Source organism: Equus quagga, chromosome 16, assembly GCF_021613505.1.
Source record: "Equus quagga isolate Etosha38 chromosome 16, UCLA_HA_Equagga_1.0, whole genome shotgun sequence".
In the NCBI taxonomy this organism is placed as follows: Eukaryota; Metazoa; Chordata; class Mammalia; order Perissodactyla; family Equidae; genus Equus; species Equus quagga.
This window is the reverse complement of record NC_060282.1, coordinates 67,257,970-67,276,236: the sequence shown is the minus strand read 5'-3', so window position 1 is coordinate 67,276,236 and position 18,267 is coordinate 67,257,970. Positions and strand designations below refer to the sequence as shown.

Here is an 18,267-nt window from a genome sequence, read left to right as displayed (position 1 = left end):
AGAATATGACTGCCGTTTAGTAGCCATGAACAATAATGATATAAGTAACCTTCACAGCCTGTTTCTTAATCTGTAAAGTGGATCCAGTAATGCCTGTGATATCTACTTCATTCAAAGCATTTTGAGAATCAAATAAAACAGGGTCGTAAAAATGATTTGCAATAGATAATACCATATATAAATAAAAGTTATAGCTAAATAATAAATAATTCTGAGCTGTCACTGAGCTATGGTACTAATTATTGGTGACTGGCAAAAGGTGTGATTGTGGTTTATAAATACTTTAAGTGAAAATTAAAGTATTCAGTTTATACAGAAATTTGAGTTTTGCAGTTTATACAGAAATAGAGTACAGATTTGGAGGAAGTGTGGAGAAACAGAAGACCTGCATTCTGGTTCTTCACTTCTCCTCGACTCATCTCTTTTAGCATATGCAAATGATTTTACTTCTCTGTATCTTTCCAAAAAATTTGTATTTGAAAACAATTATTAAAAAAACTGAAATGTGCTGGGGCCAGCCGCATGGCTGAGTGGTTAAGTTCATGAGCTCTGCTTCGGAGGCCCAGGGTTTTGCTGGTTCTAATCCTGGGCGCGGACATGGCACCGCTCATCAAGCCATGCTGAGGCAGCATCCCACACGCCACAACTAGAAGGACCCACAACTAAAAATATGCAACTATGTACCAGGGAGCTTTGGGAGAAAAAGGAAAAAATAAAATCTTTAAAAAACAAAAAAAACTGAAGTGTGGAGAGTTGAGCTAACTTACAGAAAAGTTGCAAGAGTAATGAAAAAAATGCTTGCATACAAAATTTACTCAGATTCATCTGTTATTAACAATTTGCCCCCATTCCTTTATCAATTGCTCTCCCTTTCTCTCTCTCTCTATGTAAATATATATATATTTTTCCTTGAACTCGATGAGGGTAAGTTGCATATGTCATGGTCTTGTACCCCTAAATATTTTTCAGTGCATATTACCTAAGACTGTGGCTCTGTTTCTTCTTCTTTAGAGGGGGCACAGGTACGTGGTTGTGTGACATGCTCCACAGGGTTGTCAAAATCAAATGAATGTTTGAAAGCACTTTAGAAAGTATAAACCGTTATACAAATTAAGGGATGCGTATTCCATAACCTGGGAAAAATCAAATTATATGAAACCTTAGAGGACTTACAAATTGTAGTGGAGTACAGACTAAGAAAGTCCATTGTCCATGTATGTAACAAGCTGAAGACGAGAGCTAAGGGTCTCTGTGACGAGTGAGAGAAACGAGACGGATGCTCTCCCTCTACGTGTCATGCCTTTTGAGTTATATTCCTCCTGCGAGGACTTGCATCTTTTTTTGGTGCTGTTTTTTACTTAACAGCCATTTTATGTGTTTTTTTTGGTGGAGATTATGAACATATTTGAGAAAAGGTCATAGACATTCAAGGGCACTTGCTGCTCAATGGCAGAATAGAGCTGTAAAGAGTGTGGTAAGAGCTCAGCTTTATTTCTTCTGGTTCTCCTGTTGAGTAGTGAAAATGACCTTCTTCATTTTCATTATAGACAACAACTGAGATACAAATAGAATACGAAATAGGAAAGCGTGTTTTACGTATGTGTTCAACGCATAGCCTTAGTTGAAAAAATTATGAACAAAATATTCTTATGGACCAAATAAATAATTGTTCATAGAATCTCTTTTCAGCATTCACTGAAATAAGGCTTAGCTTTATGACAAACAGGTAATTATTGCACCACACTATCTTCACACTCTCAACAGAATTCTCCCTTTCATCAGAAATTGTAATATTGGTAGGCCTGATTTCTTTATAATTCTAACCAGATTTGCAATCACCTTCTCCAGTGGATTGAAATATGACCAATAACTTAACAATGTAAATGAAAATACTATTTTTTCCTGTGACATATTTCTGTCATTGCTCTGAAAATCATAATGGATTCCTTTGGATACTTACAACAACAACAAAAAAGGAAATCTGGAACATGTTCTAAAAATAAAACTCTTTTTCAAAAAGTCAAAACCACAGTTAAATATTCTAAGTTAATCTTTTATTTTGAATTATTAAATTGTTATTCTTTATAGTACAAAATGAAAAATGTAAGTGAATGACTATGAAATAATTTATAATCCAGTAATGATTGATTTTATTTATTTTACAAATAAATCAGTTTTAAACATAAATTATATAGATATGTAATGGTATGTACACTCACGTGATTTATTAAGCTATGGAGAATGTTGCTCTTAATCTTCTCTTGGGAAAATTCCAGTACCTGTGGAAGTATTTCAAATGTTTATTTCTCAATGAGGTGACATTAGTGAGGAACAGCTCTACTGTTCAAATGCAACATGTTTCCCTAATATTGAGAAAATGTGATGTATTTTGAATTACTTAAAGTGGAGCAGTGAAGTGGGAGTTGGAAGACATGGCTTCTAACGCTAGTTACTCCACTCATTAGCCCTGTAGACTGGAGCTTGTCCTCTGGTGTGCAGAAATGGCGTATCTGCTTTGCATACTCAACTATTGCAAGTTCCAGTGATTTGGCTCCGGTGAAGATGTTTTGAAGGAATAATGATTAATATTGTCGTCATCATTTGGGTCACGTTCTTTTGGCATAGGTTAAAAAATTGCCTTTACAAAGAAGGTTCTCTATAATAAAACTACATACTTTCAGATCATCCATAGCAACAGTGCATGAGTATTTTCATTAGAGTGGATTTTCTGCAAGGAATACACCTGAACAAGGAATATACCTTTTTCTGGTATTTTTTCCAGTCTCAAGAATTCTCTTCGGTACCTGATTATTCATCATAGCACTCAGCAAGAGGACCCACAGTCACAGAGAGAGCTGGGCTCATACCTTCACTTTCTTGCTAGGTCCTAATGTGCGATAGACACATGAACTCCCTTTAGTCCTGGTAGGGTTTCACTGACTTGCACTCTTTGATAAACTCTCTGGTAAGAATGAGTCTTGTGATTTTAGTCAGGTCTCTGAATATCCCCAGTCCTCAGTTTCCTCCGATGTAAAATGAGAGATTTTCCTTAGATAATCTTTAGGTATACCTCTAACATTCTGTGACTCTATGGTATCTTATATGCCTTTCCTGGAAAACCTATCCCGATTCTAAATTATTGAAGAAAGCTACAAGAAAGAAGATCCAGTAGCTTTGACAGAATGTGTGATAATTTCCTCTTTCTTCTAAGTAATTTACAGTCTCTCATCTCACTGGCTAATTGTCCTACAAATGAGAATGTGACTCTTAGCCAAAGAATTTTTACGATCAAATCCCCCTACAAACAAAAAACCCCATCCAATAGGATTTACGATGGTGTTTACAGGGCATTTTAATTTATGTTATGCAACAGATAGTAGATATATTCATTTAGGCGGGACAGGTCTATGTAATTGGCGCTGTCTCTGAAATTCTGGTCTAGCCATAATTTTACAGGTCCTTAAAAGCAGGATTGTCACAATCTCGTCAGTTCAGCTCTCAAGAGAAAATAATTGATAACATAGAATCCTGAGTGGCTGGCGTGTGAGTGACACCCAGCTATACAATTTCACGTCTAATCAAGGAAGATGGGACTTCTCGTTGGCCTATTGTCTATTTGAATCTGTTTCTGGTGGACTCCAGCTGGCTCAAATGCAGCCCCGGAGAGTGATGTGGGCAGAAGATGGAAAAAAAATGTAAGCCAGAGAAGCGGGGCATGAGGTAGTGCCTCCCACATTGTCAAAGGAACTGTCTGGTATAGCTGTGGATTTGCCGCTGATTAGTTTTCTAAAATTTCTCAATGACAAAATTGCAATTTTCTGTCCCAGTTATCCTTCAAAACCTATGAAGAATAGAATAGCAATAGATGCAAAACTGTACCTAATTAAGAGCTAAAATTATATGACATGATTTTAAGCGGTAGGAGAGAAACTATGAGAAGGAAATTATCAATGGTTGGTATGGTTATGAAAGAAAGCTCCACAGAGGTAACGGGGGGGATTTTTCTTCAAAGATAGCTGAGATTTGGGCACCATGATGGGAGGGCAGCCGCAGCCCAGAAAACAGTATGAGCAAATGCTCAGCCGTAAAATTAAGTGATTTAAATTCAGGAGATGCTTGACCAGCTTCGTAAAGAGAAGAAAGTGCATAGGGGAAGTGGGATGGTTATAGTGGAAAAGATTATGCAGGACCTTACACGCTGGTGTTTTATTTAGACTGGATGCTGTAGAAATTGGGAGATGGCTGTTTTAGAGTAACGGGATGACATGATGAAAACGGAAGATTGGTTTAACACTGCTGTGTCGAATGAGTGGGAGGGAGGGAGAGAGAGAGAAAGTATAGAGCTCACTTTAGAAGCATGAGGTGATGCAGAACTGGATGAAAGTCTTTCCCCTTTCTCCTTACCCTCCTTTTTAGTTTCAAGGAGAACATTTTATTTATTTAGGCTTGTCTTAAGGGAAGAGCAGAGTTTGCCAGTAGAGGAGAATGATGTAATCTAGTTGAAGGAATGGCAGAATAAATGCAAAGAGGTGGTGGGTGGCATGCTCCCGAAAGATTAACCAATTTGTCCAATATAGTGCTATTAATGGCAGCCAAGTTCTAGAATCCAGGTTTCCAATTCTTTTCCACTGGACCACCCTGCCGCTTCTTCCTAATTATAACACTACTGCCATTATTCAGCAAATTTCCCTTCATTGCTAGTAACGTGTTAATTTATTACTTGCTCAGCGTGAAATATGATTTACCTGAAGCCAATGAGGCAGTCTAGTGGGGTATTCTAAGCTTCCAAAGGGTTTATGACAGTGGCAGAGGCAACTGTGGGAAAACCTCCAATTCCACTTCTGAGATTACTGTCATGGTAGCTCAGAGGGGTAGATCAACGGATAGTGATTTTTGGAGCAAAATGGCTAATGAGAGTAACAGTTGTTATACATGAAGCATGTACCTTATTTTCTCTCTATTTTTTGTCTGTATTTTTGTGCCCAAAAAAATGTAACTCTCTGATTGAACATGTTTTGACCACGTTGATGTTCCTTTTTCTCCCCTTCCTCTCCATTTATTCACTTTTCTTTCCTTACAAGGACCACGCTTCTCCAATTCAAGAAGTCTTTGTATTTCTGAGATGGGTCTAGAGGCTGAACATGTATGAAGAGAATCCTGAACTGAAATCTGAATTTAGACAATCTGAAATTAAGAACTTTAAGAACATCGGTTTACGTTCCATACTCTCATCTCCATGCAAGTACATTAGCCCATTGACCTAAGCGGGTACCAAATGAAGACATCTGATCTAGTATTACACTTGGCAGCCAAGCCCAACTTTCGTGCTTGTTGCTGATGACGTTTATTGACCTAACTATGGCACTTGTGAATTATACTTTTTCCTCTTGCTTCATTGAACTGGATGTCTCAAGAATTGCCAATTCAGTCATTAGCCATTAATAGCTTCCAAATATAAACTGGCTCATGCCAATTAGACCCTCAGGCATGGCAACCCTAAATGAGAAATAGGTTACAGGTGCTGATATTTAGGCTGGCATCTCTCCCATAGGAACCAGAGAATGTGGTTCAGAAAACTCGATTGAGTAAAATAAAACAGGCCAAAGTCTTCATTAAAGACCTGAATAGAATCCAAGTCTCTTTTGAGGAACCAACATGCTGTCAAGTTGCCATAGGTCAATGCTAGTCTTATAAATTTCTAGTATTAGAAGTACATTCTAATTCCAAATCTTGCTGACCCAAGCAGCGTATTCTTTCAATCACGCTGCCCCCCAACATCTAGTGGGGGAGTTTGAAATGGGAAATGCAATCTTCTACTTCTAATAAAATTATACCTAATCCTGAAAACTATTCAAGGATTTAGTATAAGGATGTGACTACATGGCTCTCCTATTTTGAAGAGGATCTTAAAATGAAATGTGGCTGAAACAAATAAAAGAGCAAAGCAAGAGGGAACAGAAAGAAAAGCAGGTGGATGGGAAAATCTTCCCAAGCCTTAAAATTAAGAATGATTTGTCTTTGTAGTGGGTGAAGGAGGGCGCGTGTCTATCATTTGCAAAATAAGTCATTCATACATTCTGCAAAAGGATGTCAGCCCAGCTCTTCCAAGGCAGAAATCTAAAAGTTTATGAGCAGAAGCAACTTAAATGTTTCATCTCTTCTTGCCTCTAGACTCTCTTTAAATTGTATGTCCCTCTCTACCAACATTTTCTTAGTTGAAAGAAAAGAATTATGGATGTTTTGCAGATGTAGTTTATTGTTCTGACTTGAAAATTCATTACATCCCCAAAGTTGAAAAACACTAGAATTGTTATTTAGCCAAGCATTTTCTTTTTTCTTTTTTTTTTTAAAGATTGGCACCTGAGCTAACAGCTGTTGCCAGTCTTCTTTTTTTCTGCTTTTTCTCCCAAAATCCCCCCAGTACATAGTTGGATATTTTAGTTGTGGGTCCTTCTAGTTGTAGCATGTGGGACCCCGCCCCAGCATGGCCTGATTGAGTGATGCCATGTCCGTGCCCAGGGTCCAAACTGGTGAAACCCTGGGCCACCAAAGCAGAGCGTGCGAACTTAACCCCTTGGCCATGGGGCTGGCCCCCATTTTCTTAATCTGAGAAAAGATCCTTTTTATCCAAGGAGGAATATGTCATAAATCCCTGTTGCGTATTTTCTCTTATGCCCATCAATGATCAGAAAATTAGATTCTATCCATTTAAATTATATTATTAAACCTTTATATATACATATATTTACCATGTTTGCATTATAAAGTTATCCTAAGCATAGCCGTTAATTTACAGATAACAGATAAACATTTGTTCCATCATGACCATTGTCACTTTGGAAATTTATGGTGTTGCAAAATGAAATTCCACTTGCAGAACCCCCATTTTCCTTAGGTGGTGTCACCATTTCCCTGTTTCCTGGGCTTGATACTTCAGCATAACCTTTGTCACTCATCTTTCTTCTGTTCTCTATTTTTCTTTTCTTCTTTTCCCCAAAGCCCCCAGTACATAGTTGTATATTCTAGTTGTAGGTCCTTCTGGCTCTGCTATGTGGGATGCTACCTCAGCATGGCTTGATGAGTGCTGCTAGGTCCACACCCAAGATCTGAACTGGCAAAACCCTGGGCTGCTGAAGTGGAGCAGGAAAACTTAACCACTCGGCCACAGGGCCAGCCCCTCTTTTGTCCTCTATTTGACCAGCCACCGAGTTGTTGTTGTTGACACTGTTGTTGACACTGTTACTTATTTCTTCATAATATATATATATATTTTTTTGAGGAAGATTAGCTCTGAGCTAACTGCTGCTAATCCTCCTCTTTTTGCTGAGGAAGACTGGCCCTGAGCTAACATCCTTTCCCATCTTCCTCTACTTTATACGTGGGATGCCTAACACAGCATGGCTTGCCAAGGGGTGCCATGTCCACACCAGGGATCCGAACCGGCGAACCCCAGCCGCCGAGAAGCAGAATGTGTGAACTTAACCACTGTGCCACCGGGCTGGCCCTTCTTCATGATATTTCTTACACCCATCCTTTCCTCATTCTCAATGTCATCAATGGGACTAGATAACTTTTTTCGACTTTTGGTATGCTCCCAATGGTCTTGTTCTCTCTTTCCTTCGCTCCTTCCTCTCTCTCTCTCACCTCTATCTCTGTCTCTATCTCTATCTCTCTCTCTCCCCATTCCTGAAGTACTTACTGTAAACTTCCTAAGTCACTTTTTAACTATAAAGTCCAACCTCTCTGCCTGATGTGTCAGGACACTCTGAATCTGGCCTAATTTAGCTGTGACATGACATGCTCGAAACAGAAAAGGGCAGAGAGTAGAAGCAGCAGAGAACCACACTCTTTCTCCTCCCCCTCCTTGTTCTTCTTCTTCTCTCTCTTCTTTTCCTCTGTTATTCCTCTTTTCTTCCTCTCTCCGTTCCTTTCCTCCTCCACCTCTTTGCCTAGTGCCTCCCTTCGTTGTAGTCCCAAACTGCATCTCTGCAAAGCCACCCACTCAAAAATACTGTGCCTTTCTTTGAAAATGACGCACTCAGTTGAACTCCAAGCCCAGCTCAAGCAGTTATTTTCGCCAGCTTGGAAAAAAAATACAGCTGTTTGAGCACTTACTATGTTCGACTCTCTGTGTCTTACTTTTATCTCACTCGATTCCTATAAAAATCCTTTGTGATAACCATATCTCCATTTATAGAGAAGGAAACTGAGTGAAAGAGAGGGTAAATAAGCTGTCCCCACGCACTTTGTCAATGATGGCGATGAATCATCGCTCTGATTCATCTGCCTGTGGACGTTGAGCAAAGGCTTGCCTGGCTCAGGTTCCAGCTCCTCCAATAGGGGGCTCTCTTGACATCCTTTTTATTCTATTAATACTAATAATTGATTGCTGTACCACCAACGGGTGGTCTAGTGGTTAAGATTTGACGCTCTCACTGCCACTGGCCTGGGTTTTTTTCCCAGTCAGGGAACCACACCACCTGTCTGTCAGTTGTCATATTGTGTAGGCTGCTTGTTGCTATGATGCTGAAAGCTATGCCACCAGTATTTCAAATACCAGCAGAGTCACCAATGATGGACAGATTTCAGCAGGGCCTCCAGATTGGACAAACTAAGAAGAAAGACCTGGCCACCCACCTACTTCAGAAAAACAATTGGCCCTGAAAACCCTATGAATAGCAGCAGAGCATTGTCTGCACCGGACAGTGAGAGGATGACACAAAAACATTGGAGAAGTGTCTGCTCTGCTGTCCACGGGGTCATTGGGAGTTGGAGTCGACTCAAGGGCACTAACAACAAAATAAGTGATACTTAACCACAAAATTCTTTGCATTACTACTAAAAATTTTTTTGCATACGTATTCCTCTTACAGCTAAACTAGACATTCCTTCAGGGCAAGGAAGGTGTCGTATATTATTTTGTATTCCTCTCTGCACTAGGACAGAAATACACACACGGGAAGTTCTTGCATACATATGGAATAATGAATTAACACATTGATGGAGATTTCTTAAGCCTGTTCCTTTTGGCTCTGATTCTATTTAGAAGGCACATTATGGCTGTTCCTTAGGGCATCAACTCAACTGCTAAAAAGTAATTTAAGCTGTTTGATATTGAGTGTATCCCCTAATCTCTTTTACTAAATATAGATGTCATATATGAAGAAGAATGTGATAACACATGTGAAGCCTCCAGGCGTCAAAAAAAATTATCTACCCTATGCTTTTATTCATGTGCTATATTCAGAATACTTTCCTTTCTCCTCGCAGCACGAAGTTCTCAAGAGGGAAAAAGGAGCACATGATTTGTAGGGCCTCTCTTTTCTGGGATGCACTTCTTATATATAAAAATTAAAAGCTGAAGTTTCAAGAATTTCTGGATGCAATGCCAAGCACATCTGTTTACTAGGATATTCTGTTCAGGCGAAGATTGATTATTGGCAGGAGAAGGCTAAGGAGGATGCTTTAAACTGGCGGGAAGTCTATTTAGAGGACATGGAATATTACAGAAAGGTGATTTTGTTGCTAAGCCACATTAGTGATATGAATTTGAAGATAATATCCACAGGTGCAATGCTTTGAAATTAACTTATCAATAAATGCACACTAGGCATGCAATTAATCTTTTCTCACCATGAGTCTGGCATAGCTAATATCTTATAAGAGTTTAACCTTAAGTTTTACTTTAAATTAGTATAGCAGGCTTTGCCTCTAAGTTGTAACACCATACCACAAAACTGGACAGTAAACAAAACTCTGTAATTCAGATTCCTGTTTTGTTTATTAGGAACATTCTATTATTACTCAGAAAAATGGGCTAACTCCCAGGTTGGTATATTTGAGGCCTTTTTCATTAAGGGAATGGATTCAGGGGGATTTCCCTGAGCTCCTGAGGCAAAGTGTTTCAGACCTTTTACGTATTCTATGACATGGAAAAGTTGTATACATCAGAAGTCCTCTTTGCAGATGGGAAAAACTGTAATACAAAGTGCTGAGAAACTAGTTCAGGCTTTCAGTTAACTGTAGCAACAGAACCAGTATCTAGCAACAAAAATTTGTAGCTGAATTGAAGATTTGGACAGTGCCAACAAAAGAATCGAGATTAAAAGTGGGATGAATACAGCAAAAGCAAGAATACATGAAGGTAGATGAGAATCTTCGCCAGGGCCAGTTGCATAGGAACTGACAATTCAATGACTGCAGTTTTATAACGTGCTTGGGTATGGTCAAACAAGCCCCCATCTTCCCATGGTACTCTCTGTTTTTACAAAAGTGCTCGTGAGTTTACTATCCAGATGAACTTTCGAGTCTTTATTTTACATTCAGCCAGAGCCATCTGGAGATGGTCTTGCCCTCCCCAAACTCTGCTCCCACAGCCAGCCAATTCACCTTGTGTGAGAAGATGATTAGTGTTACATGGAATGTGTAGATTAATTCTGAGAGGCTTGACCTTTCACAGTGAAGATTTTTTATCCATAAACATGGTGTATCTGTTCATTTATTCAACACAGCAGTTTACTATCAACCTCACCCACTACAGTTAAACATTGGCATGCCCGAGTCCCTTAGATTCACATTTTAGAAAATGCAGAAATAGTTTCCTATAGACTTATAGCTGTGCAGAATACAAAAAAATGTTTTACCTTTAAAGGTAAAGTAGAGAGCTACATTGAAGAAAAAATTAACAGAGGTTTCACATATTGTGCAGTAGTCCATGATCACGTATTTTAAGGGCAAAGAGCTAGCTTAGCTGCTACAGCTGAAGAATAGGTCACGCAACATCACTGTTGATGCTTCTTTTCGGAAGTCCCGTAGACATGTTTGCCAGGGACAGGGAGGGAGCTCCAGGAATCCTGCCTTGCCCTTCGTCCTAGAGGAGTTCTGCTTCCTTTCCTCTCGCTGGCCTGCGGCAGGTGCAGACCAGATGATCAGGACAGGAAAGAGTATCCTTTGATCTATCCCAAGATCCTGAAAACTGAAATTGAATGACTAGTGTCCCAGGACATATTTGCACAGTGGCATTCAGTGCTTCGTTAGAGAATTCGCAGTCTGCTGCCCCTTGGAGAAAGGGCATGCGCAGAAGGCTCAGTGTCTGATGCTGGGTGCAGAGTTTGGGAACAGACCAGAGCTCAAGCTGATGCTCTCAGCTTTCTGTTAACTTTGGTTTGAGGGTGAAGGACAGCAAAGGTCCAAGGCCTTTGTTTTGTCTAAACGGTATCTGGCTTTACCAATTACTTCTGGAAGCTTGACCTGACTCTCCGCAATGTTTTGCCAAGTTATTATTTCTTTCTAAATAGTGGGCCAGGAGGAAGGAAGAGGAGCACATGAGCCTTTGGTGAATCAACTCCCTGCTGGGGTCCACTGCTCGGGCCCTTTGTTCCCCCCGCCCTGTGGCCCAGCGCCTGCTCTTTATGATCCTGTAATGCAGGACCCAGGACTCTGCTCCTCCCTGCAAAGTGTATTCAACTGTCACCATTGTCCCTACAGATCCATTAACTCAGTTGCTCCAAATCCCTAAACGCCAAAAGCAGCCCCCTCCCTCTCTCTCTCTCTTTCTCCTTCTCACTCTCCTGATTGCCTTCTCCTCCCCATCACCCTGCCTTTGGTGGCAGAAAGAAAGGCTAAAGACATACTATAAATAGATAAAATTAACGATTGACACAAGTGAGATGAACATATTCACGCTTCCTAGATCTCTCTCTGTACATACCTACCAACCTTCTTTCTCTCCCATTTACTGCACATGTGCTAAGCAAGATGCTTTCTACGTTTTCTTCGCAACATCCCCAAGGTAAGTATTTCTATCTCCATTTTACAGAGGAGGGAGCTGAATGGCTAAGTCACCTGTCCAAGGCCACACAGCTAGTGAGATGTGGTCCCTGGATTAGAACACAAGTCTGTGTGAATCCGAAGACTATACTCTCCTGCTTCCAAAATCATGTTCGAAATTTTATACCATAGAAGGGCAGCTAATACATGAAATTTCTATCGTAATTATAGAAAGCTGAAATAGATGGGCGGATTTTTCATATAATACTCAAATTTAATTTTGGGCAATAATTTCACATTCTAAGTGGTATTTTTCCTAAGCTAACCCAAAATACAGCCAATCAAGTTTCCTCCATTTTTTCCTTTCCTCTTGAGGACGAAGAGAGCCATTAGACGGCAAATGGCTCCTAAGTAGGGCAACCAGAGAGAAAAGGACCTTGGATGTTTGAATGTCCCCGTGACATTCAACAAACATTTGTTAGTGTCTCCTCTAGAGCACTAAAGGGAACCATGCCCGTCCCTGTCTTAAGAGACTTCATCCTACCTGAGGAGTCAAGGGATAAAAAGGCAGACTAGAAAGCAGGCGATTGTGCTAAGTGCAACCTATAGATAATGAAGGGTCTGCTTCCAGGGAAGGAAAACATTGCTGGGAGATGTGGTAGTCAGGAGAGGCTTCTCGGAGGAGGTAGAGCTTAAGTTGAACTCTTGAAGGATGAGTACACAGAGGCGACAAGGACGTTCCACACACTGTTTGATAAGTGTAGGACCAGAAGGAATGGTGCACCTGATAACAGACTCTCATTTTGCAGACAAGAAGACAGAAAACTACCGAGGATGGGGTAAGGAAAGAGACCAAGAAGGGTGGACTTGAGGTGGCCCCTTTAGCTGCAGGTGAGGGTAGACTTCTGCTCCCATAGGGGTTTGTTAGGAGATACGGTCAGAAAGTTGGAGCCAAGGAAGAAGGGCAAGCACATCCATCAGACTGGGAAATTCTGATGATTATGGGTGATGATGAGGGTCCCGGTGGTAATTCTAAGCTGAGACATGCTTTGAGGGAAGCAGTGTTTTAGGAAGCTCAGTCTGCAATGGAGGACAGAAGAGGGAAATGGAGGCAAGTGGACCAGTTAGGAGTGGCTGTAATGACCCACATGTGATACGATCATTTCACTGGTGCGGTAGCTGTGGGCCAGATGTGGGAGATGTTTTAAAGGAAGGACTCAGAATTTGATGACAGATTAGCTACGGGGGTGAGGGGAATATGAGAGAGAAAAAAAAAAACTATCAGGCTAATTTCTCTCCTTCCCAGCATATTTGAGCTAGAATTGAAAATATTTTAAACAAGAAACATATTTCAGAACAAACTTTTTCCAAAAAATATCTTCTTTCGAATAACTTTTTTCCCCATGGATCTAACCTAAAGTAGAAGTAAATGTACCATATGACCATGGACTTAATTTCATCCGTAAGCCTCTTTTCCCTCAAAGTCAATAATGACGATAAAAATAATAATCTATTTAGAATCAGCTCCTCAAAAATTTTAATCCCCTTAAATTTACTCCGTGCTCTCCACACAAAAATATTGCACAGGGATCAAAGAACCAGACATCCTGACCTGACCCATTGGTTGGCCTCATCCATATGGCAGTGGTTGGGGAAAGCTCAATATTCAGTATCAAAAATCCTGCTTTCTGGATTTTTAAAGAATAAACCACTTTAAATCGAAAACACAGTAGAACCAAGCTCCTGTCCATTCCCATATGGATGTATAATTAAGAAAGGAAATGCCAACTGTCACACTTGCCACTTGTCTCTACTATGACAATGGAAATGACCACAACAATGTGCCTGAAGTCACATAAATTTCCTTAGAAGAACAGAGTAGAAGCTTTTGAGTTTTCTGATGCGGGTTCCTACTTAAGTCTACCACGAGCTCAGTGAATACCTGGATTAATGCATTTTGGTTTTCCGCTCCAACATAAAAATGGATTTTGTAATTTAATGAATCAAGCTTTCAGATTGCTTTTCACCTCTAAGATGCATCCCCTTACAACACGGATAGATAGCAGGATGCATCCACACTGCAAATTGGGATCTGTACCCCAGTTGTTTTTCGCTCCATGGGGCGGGATATCCCTCGTGTCAAACACTTTCACAGCTGTTAGAACGCTGACGGGAACTTCATGTGTGTTACCAGCACAAGGGCTGTCAGGAAGAAACCAAATGTCAAACTGAGGTATGTAGAAGTCACCATAAATATGTCTCTGAATGTTTACCATCTGGACCAGTAGATTGAGGTTTTGACAAGAAACTAGAATTGCCCTGTGGGCACTGTCTTTTAAGCAGACCCTTTTAGTTTTGCTAAGTTACTTTCATATTACTTTAGTCTCGTTAGGGGGAATAACACACAACTTTGTCTTCTCAAGGTGTGAATTTATTATTTCTCAATATTTCCTTTCTTGTTTCCCTCCTGCCTAAACCTTTGTACAGTTGACCTTTGGGGGGAATTCTTCCATCTTGTCAAAATCCTGGGCAGGCAGCCTGGTGGTCAGTCTGTGACATTAGGGACATATGCTGGAGGGGCTCCCGTGGCTAAACGGCAACTTGCCTTTTTTAGATGCCATCACGACGCGTCTCACGGAGGAACAGCCCATCTGTGCGGAGGAACTTTACTTTCTCCTGAAATATTTCTGCCATAGTGAAAAAGGGCATTTGTCTTCAGCCCCATCCCTGCTACAGGCTGTGCACAGAGTCCTAATCCTGACACAACACGAGATATTAGTTTGCCTTTCTGCCTTTATTTTTTTAAACCCCAGTACCATTGTAAAGCCAAAATGGAATGACTGGAATTCCAAAAGACTCCAGCTTATGAACTTAGTCCTATTTTGGTTATGTAATATTGGGAATCCGATAATACCCAGTCATAATAACTGCCTGGTTATTCCTGAGGATGTTTTCTCAATGAAGTAGATTTTTAAGACCGTAACCAGAAGACATTCTGAATAACAACCAACCACTATACTAAAATATTGTTTTGCTCGTAACTTTTTAATCATATCGTAAAAGAACAATTAGAAAATATAAAGGGACTGATTGCAAAAAAATTATATAATGCAACTTGAAACATCATTTTCCAGGCATCTTTATGCAGTTGAACACAAAAATCACAAAGCACTAGCCATAAATCCTGTTATTCAACCTACTCAACAGCTCCTATTTCAGAATAGCTTATATACAGTATTATTCAGACAATCTCTCACCTGCAAAGGCTGAGGACAGTATTGGGTTTCTCTATCAAATGTGAAAGTCCAGGAGGACCAAGAACTCTGGAGCACCATAGGTATAGGAACATTGATGCAGGGGGGGCAAGGCTGTTAGGGGGCAAAGGAACTAACTCATTGACTCACCAGCTTGATCAAAACTTTGAAAAATGAAAACTTTAGGGCATCTGTTTGAAAGGCTTTTCTTTTGGTAGCACAAATTAAACATAGCATATAAACCCCATTGTTGTATCCAGTTCAATTTAATTTGGGTGGTTTTGGCAGTCGTTACGTTAACGACTGCTCACACATATGACGACAACCCATTTTATGCTGCTCAGGGACCGGATGACCATTAATTTCCAATGACTAATTTATAATTAAAACCTTTTTGAATGTTTGTTTATAACCAAGGCTGAAAATCTATTTACATTTAATTAACACTTCAGATAGCCTGTTTAAAACCTATAAATGGAGGGACTTTAATGATCCATCACAGAGATGCCACTTTAGTTTTCAATGACTTGTAAAACTTTCACAAACAGATCTGCAAACGAATTACCTCCATCTGCCCCCCCTGCAGGGGCAAGAGGACTATGTTAAAGAGCGTTTCCTGACTTCCTCTTTTTCTGCTTTTCTTCTAGCTCTAAGCAGTTTTGTTTTAAAGCCGATCAGCTGCTCAGAGGGCAGCCTCGCCTCTGAAGGAGTTTGCAAACTTTAGAATCAATGCCCCCCATTTCTTAAAAAGGCTTTGGTCCATGATAAGTCAGACAGAATCCACATTGCAAAGATCGGTTAAGAAAGCATTTCCATCTCTGCCAGCAGCTCGGTAATAGACTCTTAAAAGAATTTTGATAAATTGAGTAGCAAAATGCAACAGTTTGAAAGTGAATTTTAATCTCGAGAGCTGGAATAAATGCTCCCTTGGCCATGTCCATCCTTTATGAACAATTTAGAGCTCCTGGTTTGAGTGTGTAACGAGGATATGAAAGGGGACGAACACCACTCCTAAAGACGTTTTCTTAGCTACACCTTCAAGAGCAAGAGACGAGGAGTGTTAGTTCTATAAAGACAGCCAAGCACCAAGCACGTCACTGTTATCTGTCAGCCGTACAATAGCAGCATTGATAGGATAGCAACAACTGGCTTTGACAAGTGTGCTGCGCTAGCATTCCATTCAAAACTAGGGTAAAAGAGAGAGAGAGACGGAGAGAGAGGAGCAGTCAATGTTCTTTACTTTACCTGAAAAAATCGGTTTTCCCGGGGCTGCGGAAAATGAATTCCTCCTCTTCTTCCAAAAGCCAAGTCGTTCTCTTGCCTGCAACTCTCGCTTGGAGAAGACCACACAGCTCCAGCAAGGCAGCCTTCCTGCTCCTAATCCCCACTCGAACGTGATGACACACGCTAACCCCAACCATCTGGTGAAACACGTCCTCAAGCACTCAGCACAGTGGTGTGTCAAGACAGGCTGCCCAATCCAATTGCTGGGGCTGGTGTCTCTCACCGACCGGAGGCTGAGGGCAGGGCTGAAACTGGAGGTCTGAGAACTCCCAGTCAAGTAACCTGAGATTTTCAGAGAGAAAGGACTGTTATAAAAAGAGGAGAAGTGGGAGGTGCTAAAGAGAAGGTGGAGGGAAAGAATTATTCTGGTGGCCAGTTGTGCGTTACTTTTCACAACTCCTGCGCTCCCTGGGGATGATTGGGACCCTCCGTAGGATGCACAGCAACACTAAAAATCCTTTCCTGCCAGCCTAGAGAGGGCAATCTTCTCAGCCAGGCACTCCCCCGCCCCCCAAGGAGATAAAAGATTCATCCTGACATACTGATAAAGTGTTAATGTAGGAGTAGTTTGCACTGAAATGTGACATCTACGTTTTGAAATCTAAACTCCTACCTTCCTTTGATTAGATCGTGGCTGCCCCCAACATTCCTGGGAGGAAAGGGGTGGGGGCGCAGCTCCGAGCAGGAACTCCTCTATTCCCACATACAGCTCTTCCCTGTTTGCCACAGGCTGAACTTCAGAAATAGTCAATGAAAATCATGTAAGTTTCTACTCATGTAAAATAGCACGTGCTCCCATAGATAAAGGTGGCTTTTTTAATCGCTGCCTTCACAGACATCTCTTTGTCAAAGCACTTGGTAGCACAGGGCTGTGCTGTCATTGATTATTTTTATTGGCTTCTAGTTAATTGCTCTTATAATGCCCATATAGCTCAAACAGCTCATTAACAGTCTTCCTTTGAAATGTTTTCAATTTTTTGGTCATTTCACTACCTCCTTCTTATGTGAATTTCTTTTTCTTTTTTTTTGGTGGTGGTGGCGGGGGCGGGGGGGGGGTTCTCTGAACTGTTTGATAGAACTAATTACTTTGATAGCAGTCTGAACCAGAAAATGGCTATACTTGTTACAATACTTAAGAAGATATCTGGAAATAAATTAATTGCTACAAAGCTCACCACTTAAAAAATTCCATCAGACTTCTAAGGAATTTTAATAATCTGAGAGAGAAAATAGGAATTTGAAATATTATCAACTCCCTGACAGTGTCTGTGGGAAGCCAATATTTTAGATTTTGCACCTTTTGAACTTCTTTGCACTGAGAGGGGGATAGGTGGAATAAAATCCAAAAAACTTTAAACTTGCCTAAAGCATTAAAATCTAGACTATAGGGCCTGTATGACGAAGAAAATTATTTCAATATCCAGCAAAATTGACTTGACTAGCTCATTTTTTTTTCCAGGAAGTTTTGTGTGATATACTAAGGCACTTAAAAATTACTTCTGGTGTAATTTTATGAAGTTTAGGATTAAAGAAATATAATTTTCAGACAGCGAATTTTTCCTATAGTTGGGTTGAGGGAAAAAGGAGAAAAAACAAGAATTAGAGGTTGGAGTCCTCATGCATTTGCTCAGTTTCTTCCCAGAAGTGATTATGAGGTGTCTGTTTCACAATATATAGTATATTCACTTAACCACTGTGCCTAATCAGCTAAATCCAGATACATAATCAACACAGAAACATTCAACAATGGCAAGTGGCACCACGGGGCTAAAACTTCCCTTGGGCATCATAAAAATTTTAATAGTGCCAATTATTGCAAGGCAATTTTTTTCATTAAAAAATTTTTTTGGGGGGGCTAAGCCAACCAGACTCATGTCTGGAAATCTGGATTACCTCAGTTGCATAGAGTTTGAAGACCCTGGAGACGTTGTTAAGGCAGTTTGCATTCTCTTAAACTGTA

At 40.4% G+C, this 18,267-nt stretch overlaps 1 protein-coding gene across 3 annotated transcripts in view; it reads right to left on the bottom strand.

Moving 5' to 3' along the window:
• SULF1 (sulfatase 1) overlaps window positions 1–16,989 on the bottom strand; it is a 176,750-nt gene extending 159,761 nt beyond the window's left edge. For all 3 annotated transcript variants that reach the window (XM_046642716.1, XM_046642717.1, XM_046642718.1), the window contains exons 1-3: window positions 16,921–16,989; window positions 16,269–16,589; window positions 2,220–2,279 (exon numbers count right to left, since the gene is read on the bottom strand). The gene's annotated coding sequence lies outside the window, so the exon portion shown is untranslated. The remainder of the gene's footprint in view (window positions 1–2,219; window positions 2,280–16,268; window positions 16,590–16,920) is intronic.
• Between the last annotated feature and the right edge of the window lie 1,278 nt (window positions 16,990–18,267).